Below are 23,510 nucleotides of genomic sequence, written 5' to 3'. Positions count from 1 at the left end.
GCGCAAACCCCACGGTAACCGGGACCACTGTTGTTAGAAGTTGAGGTTCCTGGTCGGTCCCAGGTGCTACAAGGAAGAGTAGCCTTTGGAATGTGAGCCCGAAAACCATCGTGTTGGCTTCTGAAGCCCCCAGACGGGCATGGCAGGGACGCGGAAGCCCTGAGAACCGCACAGCAGGTGGCCGCCCTGGTGCAGCGCGCAGTCGTCCCTCAGCTCCCCTGCACTGGTGTGAGCTGCAGGCGCTGCCCACCTCAGGCTCTGCAGACACCAGACAGAAAAGGTCTTCCGGCCAGGCAGCGTGGCGAAGCCCTGTGGGGCCGCGGTGAAAAAGGGCTCAAAGCGGCCGCGCAAGTCGGTGTCAAGCAAAAACGGAGAGGAAGGCCCTTGCCGCCAGGGCCCTCGCAGCAGAAGCCCGGCCTGCCAGGAGGCCAGCGGGGCACGGGCTGAGGGTGCAGGATCCGGAGGGCGCCGCCCGCCCCTCGGGCATCGCAGGGCCCAGGGCCTCTGAGGTGAGGCGGTCCAATGTACCCTTTGTCCTTCCTCAGATTCATTATGAAATCCCAGGCAGTCCGGGCGACTCCAGCTGCGTTCGCCCGCCGCCGCCTCTCCCCCGCCTGCCATCCGCCAGCCACGCGCACCCAGACTGGAGGGCGGCCGGGCGCGCGGCGGGGCGGGGCCTGCGGGGGGCGGGGGCCTGCGGATGGGGCGGGGCCTCTGGGGGGCGGGGCCGCGGGAGGGCGGGGCCGGCGCGGCGAGCGCACCAGGAGCATCCTGGCTCAACCGCGGCGGTGGCGGGGGCGCAACTAGCAGGCAGAGGCGGCGGCGCCAGCGGCGCCTTAAATAGCATCCAGAGCCGGCGCGGGGCAGGGAGTGGGCTGCGGTGACAGCCGGCGGCGGAGCGGCCGGTCCACGGAGGAGGTGAGTGCGCCCGCCGTGCGGAGCCGCGCCTGCTCCTGCGGCGGTGCCTGGGCCCCGGCCGAGGCGCGGGCTGAGGTTGCCCTTCAGGGCCGAGCCCGGAGCAGCGGCCGCCGCGGAGGCGCGTGAGCCGCCTCAGGCTCGTGGGGCCGCGCCGCCTTTCCGGCCTCCTGCCGCGGCCCCGCTTCCCTCGGCAGCCGGAGGCCTCCAGGGCGCCCGTGCCGCCGCGGCTTCCTGTGTCTGAGCCGCGGGCGGCGCGGGCGCGGGGCTTGTGCGCGGCGGGGGATGCGCGCGGTACCGACCCCTGTGTGTGCGGCGGCGGGGACCGGCCCGGCGGAGCGGCCGGACGCCGCGCTTCGGTTGGGAGGAGGTGGCCCCGCCAGACCGCTGACGTTTCTCTCGGCCGCGGCCCCTGCCTGCCCCAGAGACCGGGTTCGCGGGCGTTCGGACCGCGCGTGGGGCGGGACTGCACCCGCGCCCGCTGAGATGCCGGCCCCACGCCGCGCGCCGGCACGAGGCCCACAGGCAGCTCAGAGGCCGCTGCCAGTTGCCGACATTCTCGCAGTGTCTCCAGAGGAGTGCCCGTGGCCCCTGCACTTGACCGTGGAGCATTGATCTAAGGCGTGCTGGCATTTTTTGAAATTGAGAAGCAAAGATAACGTCTGTCACCTGGCAGCGTAGACAGAGAGTGGCGGTAGATGACTTGAATGGACACGTGGATTCGAGTCTGGGGACAGGCGTTCCCCCAGTCAGTGCGTGTGAGAGTGTGGAAACCCCTTCCCCACTCCGTCCAATTTCAAGGTTATGGAGCGTAGTTAAGAGTGACCATTCTAAAAGCGTCCTCTAGTGCCCTGGCTAAGACTTTTAAGCTTCTTGGTGCAGGAGTATCTGAAGTCCCGCGACTCTCACTGCCCTCCCTGCCTTTTATTATTTCTTGGCTTTTGATTAGCTTTGAGAGAAACTGGTTAAATCTTGCAGGTTCTGCCACACATTTCACAATTTAACCTGTGATTGTCCCATGGAAAACAGTTATTGGCCTCATGCCAGCAAAAAAATCAAAAACTTCTGGTTGATTCTTTTTTTTTTTTTTTCAAGTGCATGTGGGAAGGTTAGGTTGGCTAAAACGTAAAGTTTGAGTTGTAGGTGTGTGCTGCGTAGGCTTGAGAAGATGGAGCTGTTTAAGGAACCATTGCTCGCCATCAGGTTGGAGCTAGACAGTGCAGTGCCATATAGTGGAAAAGGACCGGGTCTTGGGAGACTTACTTTCTTGTTCTGACTCAACTCGGAAAACACCTACCTAGTCTGAGGCCCCCTCAGACTGTCTCAGAGTTGCTGCCACAAACACTGGTAAAACTGTCCCTACCTTCTAGCATGCTTCATGTCTACGTCTTGCTATATCTTTTTTGATGTAACTGTTTTGTGGAAAATGGTTGTGTGTTTGGGGAGGCTTTTGAGAAAAGATAAGGTTGTCTTGTCGTTAGAGCTGGGTATTTCTCCTCCTCTCTCCCTTCCAGTTTGTGAACAAACTGCATTAGACTAAAATATTTCATGAGTCCAAATACTGTGACTAGAAAAATAAACTTGTTAGCAGCACACCTTATACCTCTTCACTTTAAAATAATAGACATATTAAAGACTTCGTTTTCTGAATTTACTGTAAACAGAATACTTGAAAAAAAAAATTACCCAGACGGGTGCGGTGGCTCACTGTAATCCCAGCACTTTGGGAGGCCAAGGCGGGCAGATCACTTGAGGTCAGGAGTTCAAGACCAGCCTGACCAACATGGAGAAACCCTATCTCTACTAAAAATATAAATGATTAGCCAGGCGTGGTGGCACGCGCCTGTAATCCCAGCTACTCGGGAGGCTGAGGCAGAAGAATCGCTTGAATTCGGGAGGCAGAAGTTGTGATGAGCTAAGATCCCGCCACTGCGCTCCAGACTGGGGACAGAGCAGGACTCTGTCCAAAGACAAAAAAAAAAATACTCTTCCCCCACAATTTTAAGCATTTTGACATATTTCCTTCCTGTCTCTGTTGTTCCTATTTTTGCAGTATTTTTATTATTATTGCAGGCAGCCTGACCAAAAAGAAATCTGAGCTGTTAAGTTTTTGGTATTTGGGAGGTAGATACATGTGACTCACGCATGTAGGGACAGGTGTCTGTTTATACCATACAGGTAGAGTTTTCATAGCCACCTCTACTTTTGGGTGAAGTTTAGGCTAACTGGAAGTGTACCAGCATGCTGTGGTGTATGCAGAAAAGTGAATATAATTCAGATTATGTGATAGTTTTCTCTTCTTGGCATTATGTATAACCCAGGGCTTACCACAAACTCAAATTTCTTATGCATTGACGTTCGGCATTTGATGTAAAATGACTATCTCAGAGTTGCTGCCACAAACACTGGTAAAACTGTCCCTGCCTTCTAGCATGCTTAATGTCTAGGTCTTGCTACATCTTTTTTGATGTAACTGTTTTGTGGAAAATGGTTGTGTGTTTGGGGAGGCTTTTGAGAAAAGATGAGGTTGTCTTGTCATTAGAGCTGGGTATTTCTCCTCCTCTCTCCCTTCCAGTTTCACTTTTCTGGAAATAGCAAGACTGTAGGAATAGTAATTTGTAGATATTTATAGTCAGTAACCTTAGAGGAATGTTTCGTTTTTAAGATCAATTGAATTTATTGTGTAAGTTTGCCATTTAAAACGTGCCCATTTGTGTTTACTGTCTCTCATAACCGAACTCTGTTAAATTAGAATCCATTAGTAATGTTTTGTGGACAGTCTTGTTTGGATGATGCAATGCATGAGACTCCTGTACTACAAAATAGAGAAGAATTTCCTTTAAGGCAGCTCAAAGCTGTTGGTATCCTAAAGCCTTTTTAGGCCTCAGTCTCTGACAGGCAGTGATCTGACAGGAGGTAGATAAAGGTGCTGGAGTTCTTAGTGAAGGCTGGCAGTCCAACTTGGTCGTCAGACAAACGCATGACGGTCAAAAGTGCCTTCGACACTGGGGCCTGGAGAAGAATTCTCAGTGGCCAGCGCTGATCTGAAGCTGCAGGGAGTTGAGTTTGAGTTTCAACATGCTGGTACTTCAAGGGGCTTCTGAAAAGTTTTAAAGGAGCACAAGCCCTGAAGGAGTAGCTGAACTTAGTGAACTAGAGAAGGCAGGGGCAGTTTTACCAGGGTTTGTGGCAGCAACTCTAAGATTGTCATTTTACATCAAATGCTGAATGTCAATGCATAAGAAATTTCAGTTTGTGGCAAGCCTTGGGTTGTATATAACGGCAAGAAGAGAAAACTATGACATAATCTGAGTGATGTTCATTTTCTACATCATGACATTTTCGCTTTCTTTTTTTTTCTTTTCTCCCAGATAAGGTCTTACTCTGTCGCCCAGGTTGGAGTACAGGCACAATCATGGCTCACTGCAGCCTCCACCTCCCTGGGCTCAGTTGATCTTCCCACCTCAGCCTCTCCAGTAGCTTAGAGTACAGGCGCACACCACCATGCCCAAATAATTGTTTTTTTTTGTTGGGGTGGTGGTGAAGCGGTTTTACCGTATTGTCCAGGCTTGTCTCGAACTCCTGGGCTCAAGCGATTTGCCCTCCTTGGCCTCCCCAAAGTGCTAGGACTACAGGCGTGAGGCACTGCATCCAGCCCACTTTCACTTTCTTGACTGTGTTAGAAACAACACAGTATTCATTCGCTTATGACCTTTGAGGAATCTAGAGGGGTGGGTGAAATACTGGAGACTCCTTGAAGTGTGGCTGGCTTCAAGGGTGTCACCCTTGGACAAAAACTTAAGTGGAGGTGAGTAAGGGCCCTGCTACCCTTTGCTGCCAGCCTTAGAAGGATATGATCATCTGGAGGCAAATAGCTTGTTGCTTGAGGCCAGGAGTTCAAGACCAGCCTGGGCAACACAGCAAGACCCCATCTCTAGAGAAAAAAGGTAAAAACAATAACATAAAATCTCAAAACTGGTGGTTCCATATAGGTGCCTGGGCTGATTCTCTTTATGAAATATTTGCTGGTCTTCAAGTTTAAATAAAATTCTGAAAGCTGTCTAATATCTAAACCAAAACCACTTACCACAGAAAAGCTATATTCATTTTTCATATTTCAAGAGTCATGAACGCTTATTGGAAAAAATTTGGGAAATAGGAAAAATGAAGCTCTTCCAGAGATTAAATACTATTAACATTTTGTTGTATTTCCTTCCGGTCTTTTTTCCCTATACAATAAACAAATTTTAAGCATATATTGTTAATTAAAGATTAAAATTTTGACAATTTAATCACCTAAGTTATATTGTGGGCTTTTTTCCACGTCGTTACATATTCTTCAAAAACTAAGTTCTGAAGACAACTGCATTATTTGCTGTATGGACCATAATTTAGTTGCTTCTCCCCTATTGCTGGATATTTTTCAGAACAGTTTACCCACCTTTGTTATATGTTTAAATAGGTCTTTAAAAAATAGGGCATGTTCTGCTTTAAAACTCTTGAAATTAACAATAATTTGAAAAGTGTTTTTACTAATGAATAGGCTTGATGGACTTTTGGGTTCATGTGTTCCAGTCAAAAGCGGTTGAAATAGGGATTTCATGGTTTGGAAAGAGAAATGGAAAGAAGTTAGGGCATCAGAGGAGGAAACGGGGCCTGCCTGTAGACCATTTCCTCATTCTGGAGGGGACTTCTGATAAATGTAGGCTCTGTCCATTAGCACAGCTTTGGCTGCTATAGAAATGGGCACTTTCCCCTTAGGTTTGTTGTGGGAGAAATGTCCATCTTAGAAGGACTGAAATACTCTGAATACTATTTATTCCTTTATTAAGCAGAGTCATGAGAAAGTGCTTCCGGAGCTAGTTTCTCCTTCTGGGCCCAGGTGTCCGCCACGAAGCAGGGCTGTGGTAGCTGACCGAGGTGGTGGCCACAGCCTGGACACAGCCAGGTTTAGGAACGAAGCAGTGACCATAGCAGCAGACAGAGCCAGGTGCTGCTAAGCTTCTGATGGGTTAACTCATTAGTACCCCCAGCAACCCCGTAAGGTAAGTCCTGCTGCTAGCCTTACTGTACGCAAGATAAAGGAACAGGTGCAAAGATAAAGTTGCTCAAACCAGAATTTGAACCTAGGCAGTCTGGCTTCAGGGTCTGTGCTCCTAATTGCTTGACTCTACTGCCCCTCCAGAGCTAGAAGTTTCTCAGTCCAGGAGGGCCTAAAAAGTTCCAGGTTAGGCCAGGCGCGGTGGCTCACGTCTGTAATCCCAGCATTTTGGGAGGCCCAGGCGGGTGGATCAACCTGACCAATATGGTGAAACCCCGTCTCTACTAAAAATAACAAAAATTAACCAGGCGTGGTGGCGCGTGCCTGTAGTCTCAGCTACTCAGGAGGTTGAGGCAGGAGAACTGCATGAACCCAGGAGGCGGAGGCTGCAGTGAGCCCAGATTGCGCCACAGCACTCCAGCCTGGGCGACAGAGTGAGCCTCCCGTCTCAAAAAAAAAAAGGGAAGAAAGTTCCAGGTTATACACCTGGCAGTAAGACAGGAAGGACAGAGCTGAGTCTCCTTCGGTGTCGCTGCTCCTTGATTTTACCCCCATCTCATTTATAGTCTGCCTTGAATTATCTCTTTATACCACTAGAGTGCTGAAAGAGACCACACATTTTGATTCAGCTTGGCTCAGGGAGTGGTAAGATCACTTGCTATGTAGCTGTGACTTTCTAGAGAATTAAAAAATAAAAGGCTTTGCCTGCCCTGGACATTGGTCTTGTAAGGCTGGAGAACAATTGAGGCGCACAGTGAATGCATGCAGTGTGCTGGAGGAAGAGAGCACGTTTCAGCTGGGAACAGGACTCAGGCCGAGCAGTGGTGGAGCAGCGTCCGCTAATGTAGGAGACTGGCCTCACTGCACCCATAGGTTTGCTTTCTGCTCTGTGTCGTGGGGTACTTTGATCTCTCAGCGCATTCTAGATCATATTCAACACTTTGAACAGACGAGAATAAAATTGGGACTTCTCGGGGTATGAAGGCACAGCAGCATCGCCTAGTGGTTGTGGATCTCTTTTTCCCAGTGAGATTTTAGGCAGAACCCTGAGAGATGAAATACATAAAAGCAGGGCTGCAGTGGTTGAAGGGCTTCCTCTGTCTCCCTTTGCCACCTGTGAGGGACTTCAGAGCAACACTGAGATAAGCCACCTTATTCATTGCACCCGTGCAGTGACTGCAGGGCTCGGAGGGGGGTGACTTGGCCAAGGTGACACAACCTGCCTGCCCCTCTGGCCATACACGCATGTGGAGTTTGTTCCTGGATCCTGTGCCTGTTCAAAGAATGGCTGAACCTTGGTGTTGCCCTTGATTTCTGCCCTGAAGTCCAGTCAGCCAGCAGTTCTGCTTATTCTGACCTACTCTCTGCAGTATTGCCCAACGCACATGCATTTTCTCCTTGCCTTCTCAGTATTGCCATCCTGGTCCAGAATTGTCACCTCCAGTTTAAACAGTGAAGGCCTTTGTTAGAAGGGGGGGCAGGGTGCAGAGGGGAATGGTTGCTTTTTCTAAATCACGGCTCTGATCAAATCCCTCCTGAGCGGAAGCCTTCCAGGCCCCCCTCTGTAAGGACCCGGGTGTTTGTTTACCTTACCTGTCAGGGCTTCTGCAGCTTGGTTCTTACCTGCTGTCTCCACGCTTCTCCAAACCACCACATCCTGAGGCTTCTAGAAAGCAGACTCTGGTGGCACGGGGTTAATGGGTCTGTGTACCCAAGACACTGTACCTGGGTGCTGTCATCTGCCCGACTGACCTTCCTATGTCCTGGTCCGATGGTGTCTTTGATCTTACAGCTAAGATTCGAGACCCTAAAAGTCTCTAGACTCAAGCCTGTGTTTTTGCTGGGATAAAGTTTGTGTTGAGTACATCTAGGCTGGGTGTGGTGGCTCACGCCTGTAATCCTAGCACTTTGGGAGGCCAAGGCAGGCGGATCACCTGAGGTCAGGAGTTTGAGAGCAGCCTGGACAACATGGTGAAACCCTGTCTCTACTAAAAATACAAAAATTAACCGGGTGTGGTGGCAGGCACCTGTAATCCCAACTGCTCAGGAGGCTGAGGCAGGAGAACCTCTTGAGCCTCGGAGGCGGAGGTTGCAGTAAGCTGAGATAGCGCCACTGCACTCCAGCCTGGGGTATAGAGTGAGAATCTGTCTTCAAAAATAAAAGTACATCTAAATGGTACAATGCCCACCTCGGCCTGTTTGGAATGCCATTCCTTGTCCCACAGAGCCCTGCTCCTCAGAGACACTTTTCCTGGAGTGACTCTCCCCTTCCTCAGCTGCGCTCACTGTCGTTCAGCTGGGGAGGCACCAGCGACCACGCTAGTGGTTAAAATATCGAAACGCTCCCATCCTGGCTAGAGAACAGCTGCTACCCTAGTGCCCCACCCTTAATATGGAAACTAAAGGGTTCATACATGGGGCAGCAGAGGAGCTTTGGAGCCCTGTTCTGGTGCCCTGGCCTGTGTCTTTCCTGACTGGTTGGTGCCTGGCTATACTGGGTATTAAATATTTTGACGAGCATCCCAGCCTCTGTCCCACGTGCATCTTTTCATGAGCACATATCTGGCTTTCACAGACCGGCACCCCAGCCACACTCTAAGCTCTGGGCACATGGGAGACCTAGTCACTGTCATTTCTGTGTTTTCAGCAGCATTTAATACAGGGCCTTACCACTAGTAAGCATGTATGATTATCTGATGATGGATTGAGTGTAGGGCAGGTTCCAATGGTCAGATGTCCCATAGAAGGTGGTCCCTAACAAGAGTATACATTGTCATGTTCCAGGTTTGTCTATTCTGATCCTGTGCAAAACTTAGATCTTATAGCTAAGATCAAGGCACTGAAAGTCTCTAGACCTAAGTCTGTGCTTTCACTGGGTGAAGTTTGTGTTTCAGAGTACGTCTGAGGTGTTTCTTTCCGTGTAGTTTGAGTTGTGGTGGAGAAGCAGGTGGCTGTGGTCTTTGCAGGGTGTGGGAGGGGAGGAGATTGGTGTTGAGTCCCAGCTAATGTTACATAACTCTACTGTAGTCTTCCTTTACCTGGTATTCTTGCGTTCAAATTGCCCCTTGTTTCTGTGCCACTAGTGAAATGGTCAAATGGCTCATTGTTCCTTCAAGGAACAGGTAATAGGTGGACAATTACCTACATTGTGCCTCAGGTAAGTTTCTGAGGCATCCCAGGATGGGTAGCTGGCGGGGGCCTTGTCTGTCAAGCGTCCCAGCCAGGCACCTCACAGTGGACGGAACTGAGTTCTCGAGGGGGTGGCTAAGCAGTCCAGACTCTCACATTAGACTCTGAAGACAGCCAGTCTGTGCTTTTCTCTTCTGACGTGAGTCAGAGGCAAATTTTGCTGATGCCAAGACCTCCCTGGAGTTCAGGCAGGGTGAAGATCCTTGTCCTTGGGGTCAGGGCTGAAGCTTCAGGGTTTCCAGGACAGACCTTCAGAGGAGGCCAGTACTGGAGCCTGGCATGGGTCTCAGCCTCAAGTCTCTGTCCTCCACAAAGGCGGGCTCAGCACTAACCCTCTCTCGCAGGCCAAGTGACAGTCACCAGCAGCGTCTTGCCCTCTCTGGCATGCTTCTCTCCATCACTGGGTGATGCTGAGTGTCTTTGCCTCCCTCCTTGATGTGACAGTCCCTTTTTACAGGCTTTCGCAGACACTGTCCCTCTGCCTCCCAGGCGTGGCACGCCTTTCAAGGTGCTTCCATTAGCAGCTTCATTCATTGTTGCCCATGGTGGGGAACAGATGGAGACACTAGCCAGGCAAGACACCAGAGCGGCTGTAGGGCTGCTCAGGAGATTGAAGGACTGTCTCGAGTGGGGTATGTGCCCCATAGAGGCTGGCTAGCCCATCCATTAGGGTGTAGATAGAATAGAAACATTAGAACTTCTATGGATAGTTATTTTTTGGCCATCTTTTAAATTCATATTTGTGTGTTTTCTAATGTTCAGAACATATTTGCAGAATGTACATGTATATAGTTTATAGATAAAAGCATTTACATGTGAGGGGTGCATGTATTTATTAGGGTACATCATCAGAAGTTTAGAGAACCAGAAAGTTAACTCCTTCTCTAGCACCACTATCATGGGAGACCTCTGAATGCCATTTTTTCAAAAGGAAAGAATTTGTCAGTTAAAGGGGAATAGAAACTGCTCTCTGGCTGGGTTGTGATTCTTGTCAAATAGGCCTGTGACTTCAGGAGAGTCGGGTTAACTCCAGAGTATGTTTTGTCTTCGATCGCAGAGCTTAGCAATGTGGAAGCCTCATTGGGATCGGGGTTTTATTTTTTTCTCTTTTGTTTACTATCATATCCCCTGAGGCTGGAGCTGACTTTGCATATCCTCAATATTTGCAAATTGAATATATGAGCCTTTTTATTGCATGATAATTAAGTATTGTGCTGAGTTGGATGCTTCAAGTCAATATTCAGGTTGGCTCCTTTTGTTTAAACCGTTGGGCAGTTGGCGAGATGCAGCCTACGTGCCAGTCAGTTTTACTGTCCTACACATCATACCCCCATGCGGTGGAACCATAGAGCCATGGAGACCTCAGAAGTGTCACCTGAGAGACAGGGTGTTGGGATGTAACTTAAAATAATTTTTTAAGAAGTGGGTATAATGAAACAGTAGTAGCAAAATGTTGATCATTACTGGAACTGAAGTTGGAGTCATGGGTACATAAAATACAGTTTTATTATACTACTATGTCTACTTTTGAATAGATTTGAATTGTCATAATACATTTTAAGTGAAACATAAAGGGAGTATAGAGACCCCAAACTAGTATCACCCATTCCGAGCAGGTAATGGCCGAACTGTACAGTCTCTTTTTCTTTCTGTCTTTTAAACACTGGTCATTGTTCTATAATCTTCTGCAACTTGTTAGGTTTGTTTTGATTTTGGCTTTCCCAGGGCCAGTCGCCTCTTTTTATAGTTACCTGAGCTCTTTGTGTAATTTTAGCTCCTGTCTCGTGGTTGTCACCCGTACCTTTCTTCTCCTTCCCCATACGATGGGCTAAATCCTGGTTAACCTTTTCTCTATTTCACTTGTTGCTTCCTGTGACACCACTGAGGTCTTCCGCGTAACAGGCACAATTTAGAGGTCAGAACAGGGTCCCATGTTTTTTGCAGGCTGTGTCCAGTCCTGGGAACCCACAACCTATGATTATCTTGTAGATTCCATTCATCTCTGCTTTTTTTTTTTCTCTTTTTGACGGAGTCTCTGTCGCCCAGGCTGGAGTGCAGTGGCGCCATCTTGGCTAAGTGCCACCCCCGCTTCCCAGGTTCAATCGATTCTCCTGCCTCAGCCTCCGAGTAGCTGGGACTACAGGCGCCTGCCATCACGCCCGGCTAATTTCGCCATGTCAGCCATGCTGGTTTCGAACTCTTGACCTCAGATGATCCACCCACCTCTGCTTCCCAAAGTGCTGGGATTACAGGCATGAGCCTGTAAACTTGGCCTCATCTCTGCTTTTTAAAGTCACAGCAGGTACCTGTTGAAATGTGTAAAAACTCAAGTGGATTTCTCCAAACTCTTGAGAGGCTGGTCTTCCTCTCCCAGGGCAGAGAGGTCTTTGTGTTCTGTCTTCTCATCCATGTCCTGCTAAGCCATTTCTGTGGTTATCAGTCTCTGAAACCTTGATGTATTTTAAGAGGTGTAAGTAACTCTACCCAACCTGTGCCCTCTTTAGCCTTCTTATCCAGGTCACTGATATGTGATAGCTGTGACCTCTGCGAGCCGTGGGGTGGTGTGGACTCCTTGAAGACAAGGACTGAGTCTTGCTCCTCCCAGTCTCCCACTCCAGGCCTGGGTCCTGGCGGGGACAGGAGGGCTTTATGAACTAAACACCCACTGGGCGAGGGCGAGCCTCCTGCAGCCAGCTGTTTCTTACTCAGCCGGTTGACAAGAATGCTGTCATGGGAGAGAGAGGCAGAGGCTCCTGGTGGTTGCTTTACAATGTTGCTGTGAGTCCCCAGCCCACCTGCTGCTCCTGCAGGGCCTCCTCCCTGCCTCTTTGCTCACAGCACTGTCTGGCTGTTGCTGTTCTCCACCCCCTCCTGTCTCTGCCTGTTCAGACTTGGCCTGGTTCCACCTTCAGCTCTCTGGACAGCCCTCCCTCAGATGCCTGGTGCATGCGTACTGTTTTCTCCCTCCTCTAGATTCCTGGAGCACCAGGGCTCTACCTGCCGTGGTTATCAGATCTGTCTTCGGTGGCTCTGTTAACTCTTGCAGGTGTGTTTATCTTCATTGATATCCTAAACTTGCTGAAGGCAAAGAAAACCTTGTAAGTGCTTTATCCTCAAGCTTTCTGTTTGTCAGGGACTAAGGAGAGTTCCTCATCCCCCTGTAATGTTCAGAGTGTTGCTTCTTTTTTGTGGTGTGACCCCTTTTTCAAAGAGGCACTTAAGTGGAAGTGGCTCACATAGCAGGTCAGCAGCTGAGCTGGGTCCAGCGCAGGCAGATGATGCAAAGCATAGCTACGTATTTTCCAGGAAGGGTTTATATCCTATCTGTCATTCTGTTCTAAGGACAGGTCACTACCCTAAATCCTTTGTGGAGCAGGTGGGAAATACATAAATACAAGAGGACATTAACTGACCTGACTCACTTATAGCTTCTTTATCTTGAGAAACTTTAAAAATACAGCTAATAGTTAGGATGGCAAGTTTTATATTGTATTAATTTTACCACAGTAAAAAATTGGAAAAAATACAGCAACATACAAAGAACAACAACAGTAGTAAAAGCATCCATAGACTCGCCACATAGAATTGAGGGTTTTATCATTGACTCTTTTGTTCACACATCACTGTTCCCTGGGGCTTTTGGGTATAGGTGGAAACTTCATTGTTTACTCCTGTACGCCGGGATTGCCTGGCCGTCTTTTCCCTTCTCTTACATAGTCTTGGAGAAGCTACCATGGTGTTCGTGATGGAACGAGGTGTAGCTCTCCTCTGTTCCCACTCTCTTCTTTATTCTCCCTGAAGCCGGCACCGATAGAGGAGCTGGCTCCAGATTTTGCAGCTGATCGGAGGTACAGCCGGTACCTAGAATGTGGTCTTCTTGCACTTGGTCTAGGATTCTTTCCACGTTCATATTCTGTTTATTTCCACAGGCACCACGGGAAGATGGGAAGGTCCTGACTTTGGGCAAAGCGCCTGAGAGGACCCGAGGATGTAGGTTCCTTCTCTGCGAGCAGTTTCTCAAACAAGCGGAGCTTCCTCTCCATCCCTGGCCCTCGGAGGAGGAGAGTGCCTGCCTAGCTTGGGGCTTGGGGCCAGCTCTGGCTGTTGTGAAAGGAGATTTGATCCTCTCTGCTGTGAAGTTGTCCTCCCTCCTCCTGGTATGGTCCCTTGCTTCAGGGCTGACTTTGTGGTTCAGCTGAGTCCAGTCAGGTGAAGAGTCTTCTGGATTCTTTCAGTGGCAAAAAGCCATTTATTTCCTTCTTTAGCTTTTGTAATAACAGGCCGTGCTTGTCTTGCCTAGTACCCTTAGAACCTACTGCCGTGTTCTTCAACATGCAGTCATACAGACACAATTCTGACGTTTCCTGTGCTGAACGTCCACTGAAATAACGTGCTGTATTGATCCAGTTCATGAGTAAGAAGTTTAATCTACACAAGCCTTATCTGTCTTGCTCTTTGCAGAATGGTTGCGTCAGCCTAACAAGCAGATCTTTCTGTCTCCATCCACTGCCACAAAGCTGTTGACTTAGGCTATCTGCCCAAGTCTGCTGGCTTCTCTAGCTCTTACCAGTAAACTTCTGTCTCGTTGTGATGTATCTACAACAGTTGCTTAGCCTTATTCAATCAGTATTGGAAGACAAGTGGAATAATCTTGCTCCTCAGGACATTTTTTGAATGGAAACTTGCCCTCTTAAATAGGTACTGCCAAAATTTAGCCCTGCTGTCCCACGCAAAGGCTGTACATGACCTGGATATCTCCACGGGGCGTGTCCTAACTATAATCGTCATTTTCTCACGTGGATGTACGTGACAGATATTTGTCGCTGTGTGTGAAGAGAGAAGGGAGGAGAGCTATATGTTTTGTTTTGTTTTTTTACTCTGGAGAATGTTGGGCAGGTCCTGTTGTCAGCATTCCGTACGTCGCAGATGGCTGCCCACTAGCTCCGTGTTTCTGGAGCGTTCTGCTCATTGGAGCCCTCGCACGGGACTCTGGATCTTGTGCTTGAGTCTTGTCTGTTTCCCTGGTTTGGAAGATTCTCTTTTCTATCATAGAAAGCTCACAGAAGTTGGAGTCCAGCCCTGGTATGGGGCTCTGGGCTCAAGCCTTTCTGACCATTTGCTGTTTTACCTAAGAAAAGTACTTATTTGATCTCTTCCCTTCCCTGTGGGCAGCCTTGATTTGTTTTAAATGAATCATCAGTCGTCTGTCCAAATCTCAGTGTATCTCAGTGTCTTCTAAAGGCACTTGCCCTTAGAGTTGATGGCAGCCTTGGGCTGACATTATACGTAAGTGAAACAATTTGACGGCAGCCTTGGGCTGACATTATACGTAAGTGAAATAGAAAACGTGATCAAAATAAGAGCAAGAGAATATTCTTATGTCCCCTTTAAATCAGTGGCTCACACCCTTTTCTTTGTCCCCCAGTCAGCCAGGAGATGTTCTCTAATCCTTTCTGGTACGCTGTATAGGAGTCTGGTGGGAGTAGAAGGAGATGACTGAAGTTGGAAAATGCTTTCAATACCCCCTTTCTTTTTGGAGAATCACTGATTTATGAATATATCCTCCAGGGACCTGCCGCAGAGACACGGTCACAATCACAGAGGGTGTGACATGGTCAGAATCACACAGGGTCATTCATGACTCGGCAGATGTTTGTTAAGCACCTGTCCTGGGCTTGGGACTGTGTTAAGCACCAAGGACGTATAAAGACAGATGGGAGGAGACCCTGGCGGGGGAGAGGAAGGAGCAGCTACGTCGGTACTAAGTACCACTCGCTGTAAGTGTAAGACAGGAGGTCCTAAGTACCACACAGGGGTTACAGATAAAGAAGTCCTGGAGTTCAGAGGAAGGACTGATTGCCTGTCATAGAGAGGAGGGGATTGTGTAAGATTTCGGGGTGATTGTGGAACCGCCGCCTCCTCACACGTGAAGGAGGGCCCTGAGGACCCTGGAGAGTTGGGCGGCTTGCTCACAAATCGCCCTCCTGTCTCCTCCTCCCAGTGTCTCTTCAGGGTTTTGCCGTTCATTCGCAGGCTCAAAATTACTTCTCTTTTTTCCATTTGTATCCACTGAAGCAGTTTTTAAAAATAATGAAACGTTTTTATTGTGGTAAACTATATATAACATAAAATTTGTCATTCTGATCACTTTTAAGTATACTGTTACACAATGGTTGAAGTACATTCACAGTGTTGTATAACCATTACCACCATCTAGTTCCAGAATTTTTCGTCATCCCGAGTTGAAACTCTGTACCCGTTAAGCAATAATGCTCATTCCTCCTCCCCCCGCCCAGCCCCCAGTAACCTCTCTGCTGCCTTCTGTCTCTGTAAATTTGCTGATTCTAGGTACCTCCTAGAAGTGAGATCATGCAATATTTGTCCTTTGCTTCATCCATGTCATGGCGTGTATCCAAATTTCCTTCTTTTTAAAGGTTGGGTAATATTCCATTGTATAGACTACATTTTGTTGATCCATTCATCTGTTGTTGGAAATTTGGATTCGAATCCTGGGCTCTTAAAGCATTGTGCAGCTGGGCGCGGTGGCTCACACCTGTAATCCCAGCACTTTGGGAGGCCAAGGCGGGCAGATCATGAGGTCAGGAGATCAAGACCATCCTGGCTAACACAGTGAAACCCTGTCTCTACTAAAAATACAAGAAAAAAAAAAAAAACATTAGCTGGGCGTAGTGGCGAGTACCTGTAGTCCCAGCTACTCGGGAGGCTGAGGCAGGAGAATGGCGTGAACTGGGGAGGCGGAGCTTGCAGTGAGCCGAGACCGCGCCACTGCACTCCAGCCTGGGCGACAGAGTGAGACTCCGTCTCAAAAAAAAAAACAAAAAAAAACCAAAAAACTTTGTGCATCATGGCTGGTCATTATCAGTGTCACCTATGCCCTCTGTCTAGACTCGAACACCCACGCATGCCTGGGCTGATGTGCTTGGCTGTTGAGGTCCATGGGCTTTGACTTCAGATCCAGGCAGTCATCCTGTTCTCGTGTGGAACAAGGGCAGGACATTTGACTCCTATAGTTTCCTGATCTTTGAGCTGAAGGCAGTAACAACCCCGTGCAGTAAGGCCTGTGACGAGCACGCATTTAGCCCTGTGCGCAGTCGCTTAGCACAGCGCCTGACACACACCAAGTGCGTAAGCACAGTGGCTCCTTACAAAATCATAGCTAAGCCGATTTCCCCAAACATCTTCCTTCCCCTCTCCTATCCGCTTGAGCCCTATTGTTGGTTCCAGATTAATGTGCAAAAATGCGAGCCCTGGGGTCCGGAGGCACTTCTAGTAGCCTCGTCTCTGTCCCTGTAGCGTGAAGGATAGCTCATTTTCCTAGACGATGCTCATTCGTTGGGACCAGCTCACCTGTGCCTTCTCCATGCAAGTCTCCCCGGGAGAGAATGCTCCCTGTCAGAATTCCTTTTGCACTTACTGCTACTTTGTTATCCACTATTGTGTGTAGACATTTATGTTATGTCTTTTAATTCCAAGCCTCATTAGTGAGGTCTGCAAGTTTTTCCTCAGTTTATACCCCCATCTGAATATGAAACAATTCACCTGCCCCAATATAAGATGAAAGTGTCCCAAAATTCTCCTTCAGTCTTCCTATTTAGGTCTTACCAAGGCTGTTGTAGTATGAGGTGCTCTCAGCCCCTGTATTTGGAGCAGCCTCAGGGAGAGAGAAGGCACATTGTCCTGAAACCATCTCTGCCAGTCCTAGTCATGGGTCTTTGTACAGGTCAGCTCGCTGAGGTAGACTTTTTCTAAGGCAAATTTAATGCTAGCTGGGTAATTATTTCTTAGGGTTTGACCTTACAAAAGCAAATGTTGGTTGTTACTGTAAATAGTACATTTAAAAATCCATTTAAAAAGCAATAGAGTATGAGGTTTAGATAGATAAATGTGGACCCATAGGACAAAATTTCTCCTGTTCTAATATCATTCAAATGTGTTCTTGTGACTTGGGAGGATTTTTTCACTAGTAGCGCATATATGACTTCAAAAACTGCTTCAACTTCAACAATTTCAATGGAAGAGGAAAATGTGAACGTATGCCGCAGAAAACTGTTCGATGCTTCAAAAAGTGGCTGTAGAGATGCCCCAAACCCTATTTGAAGACGCGTGTTCAAAGAACTCAAAGAACATAGTAATGAAATGGGAATTTTTTTTTTTTTTTTGAGACGGAGTCTCACTCTGTTGCCCAGGTTGGAGTGCAGTGGCACCATCTCAGCTCACTGCAAGCTCTGCTTCCCGGGTTCATACCGTTCTCCTGCCTCAGCCTCCCTAGTAGCTGGGACTACAGGCGCTCGCCACCACACCCAGCTAATTTTTTTTTTTGTATTTTTAGTAGAAACGGGGTTTCACCATGTTAGCCAGGATGGCCTTGATCTCCTGACCTTGTGATCCTCCCGCCTTGGCCTCCCAAAGTGCTGGGATTACAGGTGTGAGCCACTGTGCCCGGCCTAATGAAATGTGAATTTAAAACAGTATTTCTAAAGTAATTTAGTTCTTCATGTGACTTAAATATAGATGTAGTTTAATGAATACAGAAACTGCTATACGATATTTGACCCTGCATCCTAAAAATTTATCTGTTCAAATTTGACATGTTGTGTTTGAGATCTCTTTATTTTGGGGGGTATATATGATATTTGTGACCAATGTGAATGGTTGAGGTATGGTCCTCATTTTACTGGTTAACACTTAAAAGCTTTGTGTCTCACTCTGTCTCTGGTAACTTTATAAGGGGATGGGCAGGGCGTGGTTTAAGTGTAGAGGTACTCAGCTGGACTTGATATTTCAATAAGGTTTATAAAATCAGGGCATCCACTCTGTTTCTCCTTTTTAAGTCTTTTGGAAATTCAATTGGTGATCTATAAGATCACTTTAATGAAGATTAAGTGGGTTTAAGATTTATTATACTTAATTGGGAAGAAAAAGCCCCAAGGCAGTGGGGTGGGACTAGCTAACTCCCTGTGGAGCCGCTTGCATGTTTGTGTGTGGGATCCCAAAGTTACCCCAAATCTTTCTCCTGATGCTCGGAGTGAGGAGATGGGCCCAGGGCAGTGACCACAGTCAGGACTCGGTGGGATAGGGTTTGGACAGCGACCTCTGCTTTCCTGTCTAGCTGGGAGACTGGCATCTCTTTTGAGCTGCTGTACCTCCCTCTCTCTAGGGAGAGCCTGACTGCTCTTTTGGTTCAAAAGGGAATGGCTTAAGCAAATCTAACTTTAGGGAATTTGCCAAGCCAGGGTTAAGGAGCACACATCCAACGGGTTTGGAGTGGGGCTTTGAAAGAACAGCAAATGGCCCGGCTGCTGCTCTCTTGTTCCTCCCTGAAGCCTGAGCTCTGCCCAGCTAGTGAAGGACAAAGCGGGTGCTTTCAGCCTCTGTAAATAGCCTATTGTACAAGGGGAGGAGGCGGGGCACGGAATGGCAGCATCTTGCCAGCTTGGGTTGCTGCGTTAAGGAAAGATGTCAGGCTTTCTTAATTTGCCACTGCCGGGGCAAGGGTGCAGTTTATGTGGGTTTGTTTGAGGGCTACATTCCTAGTGAAGTGTTCCATCAGATTGCCATTATTCATCTTAATGAAAGCTTGAGGAACTTTAGAAGGAGAGAAACATTCAGACCACCCGGTTTTTGGTTTCTAAATGACATGAAGAGAATACAATGTTAATGTAAGTAAAAGTTTGCAGAATTGCAGGGGTAGTGTATGTGTGTGTGTGTGTGTGTGTATGTGTGTGTGTGTCCTCGAGAAAATGATGTCCTTGTGAGTCACCTCTGGCCCTGAGCCACTATTTTCATGGTACAAATAAAAAGGTGAAGAGGTGAACCTTTGTGTATAGTAGGCCTCGCACCCACGTGTTCGGAGGCCGGGGTGATGGGATACATGCTAACGTTTATGTAAGACGTTGAGCATTCAGATGGACCTCAGTACAGAGCTCTCATAATACCTGGGAGCGTGAGTACTGGAAGGACTTTAGAAACCTGACCTCATGGTTCCTAACCTGGGTTGGGCTAAAGGAGACTTGTGGTAATTATGTGTATTCTCGGGGGAGAGGGTCAGTGGCTTAGCATAGTTTAAGAATTATTAGCATAGGTGGGATTTGGAGTCACATTGTTTGGTGTCCCGTTCTTGACTAACGTCCTGGGGAAGCCTTATAAGTCTCTGGCCTTGGTTTCTTCCTCATCAGTTTGCGTTTGTGATGTTCAGATAAGACACTGGATATGAAAGCCTTTCCAAAACACTAAGGAAATGCTAATTGCATTTTTAGTTCTCCTATCCGAAGTTTGGGTAGACTTTCTGTTTTCTGACAGTCATGCAGTTCAGTTTCCATCACCCTGCCTCGCTGTGCCTGTCTCTGCCCAGGTCTATTTAAAGGAATCTTCTGTGCTGGATCTTTACACTGGGCTTGTGCCCAGATTTCCTTGGCCATTGTTACCTTCCCTGTCCTTCTGTGGTCTTAGACTTCAGGTTTGTAGGAAATTCAGAAAACCCAGCTGAGCAAACCCACCTGCTGTAAGGGTCGGGAGGAGGGTGCACAGGAGTGGCTGTGGAGGAAGGAGAAGCTGGCTGTCGGTAGCCTTGTGTGTTCCTGGCTGGGAAATACTGGCTCCTTAAGCCTTTAAGCCAATTGAATCATATTTTTGGCAAACTGCAGCATGATTTATATGCCCAGGCTATAAATTTCCTCAGATGTTTATGTGGAAATTTGATTTTGAAAGAATAAAGAAATATTCAAACCAGAACACTATTGGAATAAGAATAAAATCTGAGTTTTACCATTTGTTAGCAAGTGTATGAGTCTTAATCCTTCTTAGAGACCCCTTAGTCTAATGCTTATGTTCACATACAGCATTGAAAGGCTATTTATTGTGCCTGATTTTCCTTGGATGTAAGTCTGCCTCCATTTTCAAATACCCCAAGTGCCTTTTCCTTAATAGCGGTTAAATAGAAGGAAAAAGATTTGTAATGCTATCAGTGTCGGTTTAAGAGTTGTTCTTCACACAGATCTAAATGAGCCATTGTCTTAGTTCTTTATGCATAGACTATAGTTTTCCTGTGTATAGCATTAATCAGTTGGTTCAGTGAAGTTGGCTTGCAGCTTGTTACCTGGCTGCCATCTAAGAGGCATGAATTAAACTGCTATAGTTTGTCATTATCACCCACTAAATACAGGAATTTGGCTGGATTCAACCCTTAGTATTGTAGATTAGTATCTAATGAAATGCTCTTGTATACATGCTACTAAATATATAATTTTCTCAAGTTTTTTTTTTTAAAAAGTGTTCTTAGATTTAATACACTTTCTTGGTATAATGCAGTGTATAGCATGGCTACTGCTGATGCTTAAAATAGACGAATTAATCACCTGTGTCTGACCGTATTTGTTTACAGAGGAATTATTTAATATTCTCACTCAGGGATGTGATTCTGTTGAACAGCACCTGCAAATTCACACAATCTAGGTTTTATGGAGTTACTGTAGGAGCTCTGGGGAGAGAAGAGAGAAAGGCATGGCAGTGTGTGTCAAGGGTGAGTACTTCCTCTTCAGACCTGGAGTGCTGCAGGGTGATGAAGACAACTAGAGGTGGAAGGATTTGAGGGCAAAGCAAGTTTGCACATTATATTCCTAAGGCTGCTTTGAGGTTGTGGGGTTGCAATACTGTTTCTGAAATCTGACCACTCAGTGTCAATCGGACATGGACTTGATTTGTCTGCTTATCCCACCTGGTGTACATCGCTTCCTCAGAAAGGCCTTCCCCAGTGCCTTGCAGACATTGCCTGTTTGATTTTTATCTTCCCTGCTAGAAGGTTAGCCCATTGAAAGCCTAGACCAGGTCATCAGCACTGTCTTCCCAGCGCCTGGCCAAAGCCTGGCTCACACTAGGTGCTCAGATATGCAGAGTGACAGGAGTAGCTCAATTCCTATGTATTCGTCTAGAATAAATCTGCTGTCGGCATGCTCTGGGCAATCGGTTTCTTTCTTGGTATGCCTTACCTTGGTTGGACATACCCCCCAGCATCCTATCCTTCATTTCAGTGGTTTAAAAAATATATGCCCATTGTCTCTTACTGGGAAGCTGAGCAGAAAGAAAACAGTGTCTGTTTTCAGAACCGGTCCTGGCAGCAACACTCACTGATGCCTGTCCCTGCCCATGGGTGGAGCAGTGGGGTGACTCTGCCGCTGGCTGCCCATTGGCCTATTCTCCGCCCTCTGCTCTCCTGAGAAGTCAAGTGTGGATTTTGTCTGCTAGTTACCTTTAGCCCAGTGGGCAGCAGCGTGGGGCTCGGCATGTGACTTATGCCCTGAGAGACCTTGGCAGGCTGGGGGAGCGCGGCTGAGCCCTGCTAACCCCCCCCCACCCCCAGGCTCACTGCCCTCTTCTGTGTCTGCAGTGGGGTGTCACCTAGCAGTCAGCTGTTGGTGGCACAGATGGTGAGTGGTTTTGGAAGTGCTGGTGCCTTCTTTCCAGAATTGTGGCCTGAAGAACTCTGCTTATCTGTTCTTTCTTTGCTGTCATGGTAAACCTTGAAATTTCGTGTGTGTGTGTGTGTGTGTGTGTGTGTGTGTGTGTACACTTACACAGATTCATTGTAGCAAAGATTGAATGAGCAGAGCAAATACATTAGGTTGGTCCTGGTAGTATTAATGGCCTGTAAAACAGGGACTATTAAATTTAAAATTAATTTCATTTAAATTTAAATTTTAGCAGAAAATTTCTGTATTTTAACAAAGAAAAAGAAATGCGCATCAAAACCACAGTGCATTTCTCTGATGACCAGTGATGATGAGCATTTTTTCATGTATGTGTTAGCTGCATAAGTGTCTTCTTTTGAGAAGTGTCTGTTCATATCCTTTGCCCACTTTTTGATGGAGTTGTTTTTTTCTTGTAAATTTGTTTGGGTTCTTTGTAGATTCTGGATATTACCCCTTTGTCAGATGGGTAGATTGCAAAAACTTTCTCCCATTCTGTAGGTTGCCTGTTCGCTCTGATGGTAGTTTCTTTTGCCGTGCAGAAGCTTCTTAATTTTATCTGAACACTCCTTGTAGGCAGTGTTTTTACCTGCATGCCTTACTTGTTCTGCACTCAGGATGAACCACAGGGCGTTGGTAGAGGAAATAATCATAACATCTAACATTTTTGAGCACTTTCTAACGTGTGTGAGATCATTCTTACCTCTTTACTTGAGTCATTTAGCAGTCGGAAAAGCCCTACGGGATAAGGTGCTATTTCCAGCTCCTTTTACAGATAAGGAAACTGAGGCACATGGAGGTGAGGTCATTTGTCCCATATCATACAGCTCATAGGCTGGGGAGGCAGAATTTGGCTCTAGTATCTAGCATTTAGGGTCTTTTTTTTTTTTTCTTTTTTGAGACGGAGTCTCACTTTGTCGCCCAGATTGGTGAGCAGTAGCTCACTGCAACCCTCTGTCTCCTGGGTTCAAGCGATTCTCCTGCCTCAGCCTTCTGAGTAGCTGAGATTACAGGTGCCCACCACCACACCCAGCTAATTTTTATATTTTTTGAAGAGATGGAGTTTCACCATGTTGGCCAGGCTGATCTCGAACTCTTGACCTCGAGTGATCTGCCCGCCTCGGCCTCCCAAAGTGCTGGGATTACAGGCATGAGCTACCGCGCCCGGCTGCATCTAGGATCTTAAATACTATTCTCTACTTTCTCTCAAACACTGTGCTGTATTCCCTCTTTAGACATCTGGTGGTCGGTTTAAAGTTTATGCACACCAATTTATCTGTTGTTTCTTTTGGCTATAATGTCTTGGGGAGTGTAAAAGAAACTGATCTTACCAGAATAGGCAACTATGGGTTTCCCAGCATTTATATGGACACCGTAGTGGTGTGAGGCGTACAGGAAGGTGAAATTTAGATTGGTGTGTTTAACCAGTTTGGGAACTTGTTCTGAGATTGTTGGAAGAAATAGAAACTGACGGCCCTTAGGTGGTTTAGGCTTGTTCTTCCTCTTCACTCACATTCCCATGAGCCTTGACAATGAGAGTCGAGTGTTTTTGATTAGGTGGACGGACAAGAGCAGAGACATAATAGCAAAGAAGAAAATAGAAACTTAAATCTACGTATTTGAGTTTTTATGGGAAGAATTCTTCATGAGTAAAATCTTTTTAATATGATAAATGAAAGGAAGAGAATGGGGTTTTTTTTCAAGACAAGACAATGGAGAAATAGAATGAAAATGAAATCCTAAAGTGTTTTTAGAAAAATGACACTTGACAGCCAGGAAAAGACCCGGACCATTAGATTGTGGGTTTAATGCCTGGACTGGCCGAGCAGCTACCCAATTAGATGGCTGGCCTTTGGGAATTCTGGAGTTCTGGAGAGGAGTCC

The 23,510-nt window shown here is 47.3% G+C and overlaps 1 protein-coding gene across 12 annotated transcripts in view; it reads left to right on the top strand.

The window, feature by feature from the left end:
- Positions 1–765: 765 nt before the first annotated feature.
- The window catches only part of ACSL1 (acyl-CoA synthetase long chain family member 1), a 73,998-nt gene continuing 51,253 nt past the window's right edge, over positions 766–23,510 (top strand). For 2 of the 12 annotated variants that reach the window (XM_028848938.2, XM_028848931.2), the window contains exon 1: positions 766–918. The gene's annotated coding sequence lies outside the window, so the exon portion shown is untranslated. Of the gene's footprint in view, positions 919–13,067; positions 13,303–18,596; positions 18,826–21,354; positions 21,675–23,510 lie in introns of those variants that run through there. The other 10 variants (XM_078002459.1, XM_028848933.2, XM_078002460.1 and 7 more) reach the window with 6 other exon arrangements.

The sequence above is a fragment of the Macaca mulatta genome, chromosome 5 (assembly GCF_049350105.2).
Source record: "Macaca mulatta isolate MMU2019108-1 chromosome 5, T2T-MMU8v2.0, whole genome shotgun sequence".
Lineage (NCBI taxonomy): Eukaryota > Metazoa > Chordata > Mammalia > Primates > Cercopithecidae > Macaca > Macaca mulatta.
Note: the sequence above shows the minus strand (reverse complement) of the source record. Positions and strands in the feature narration are given on the sequence as shown.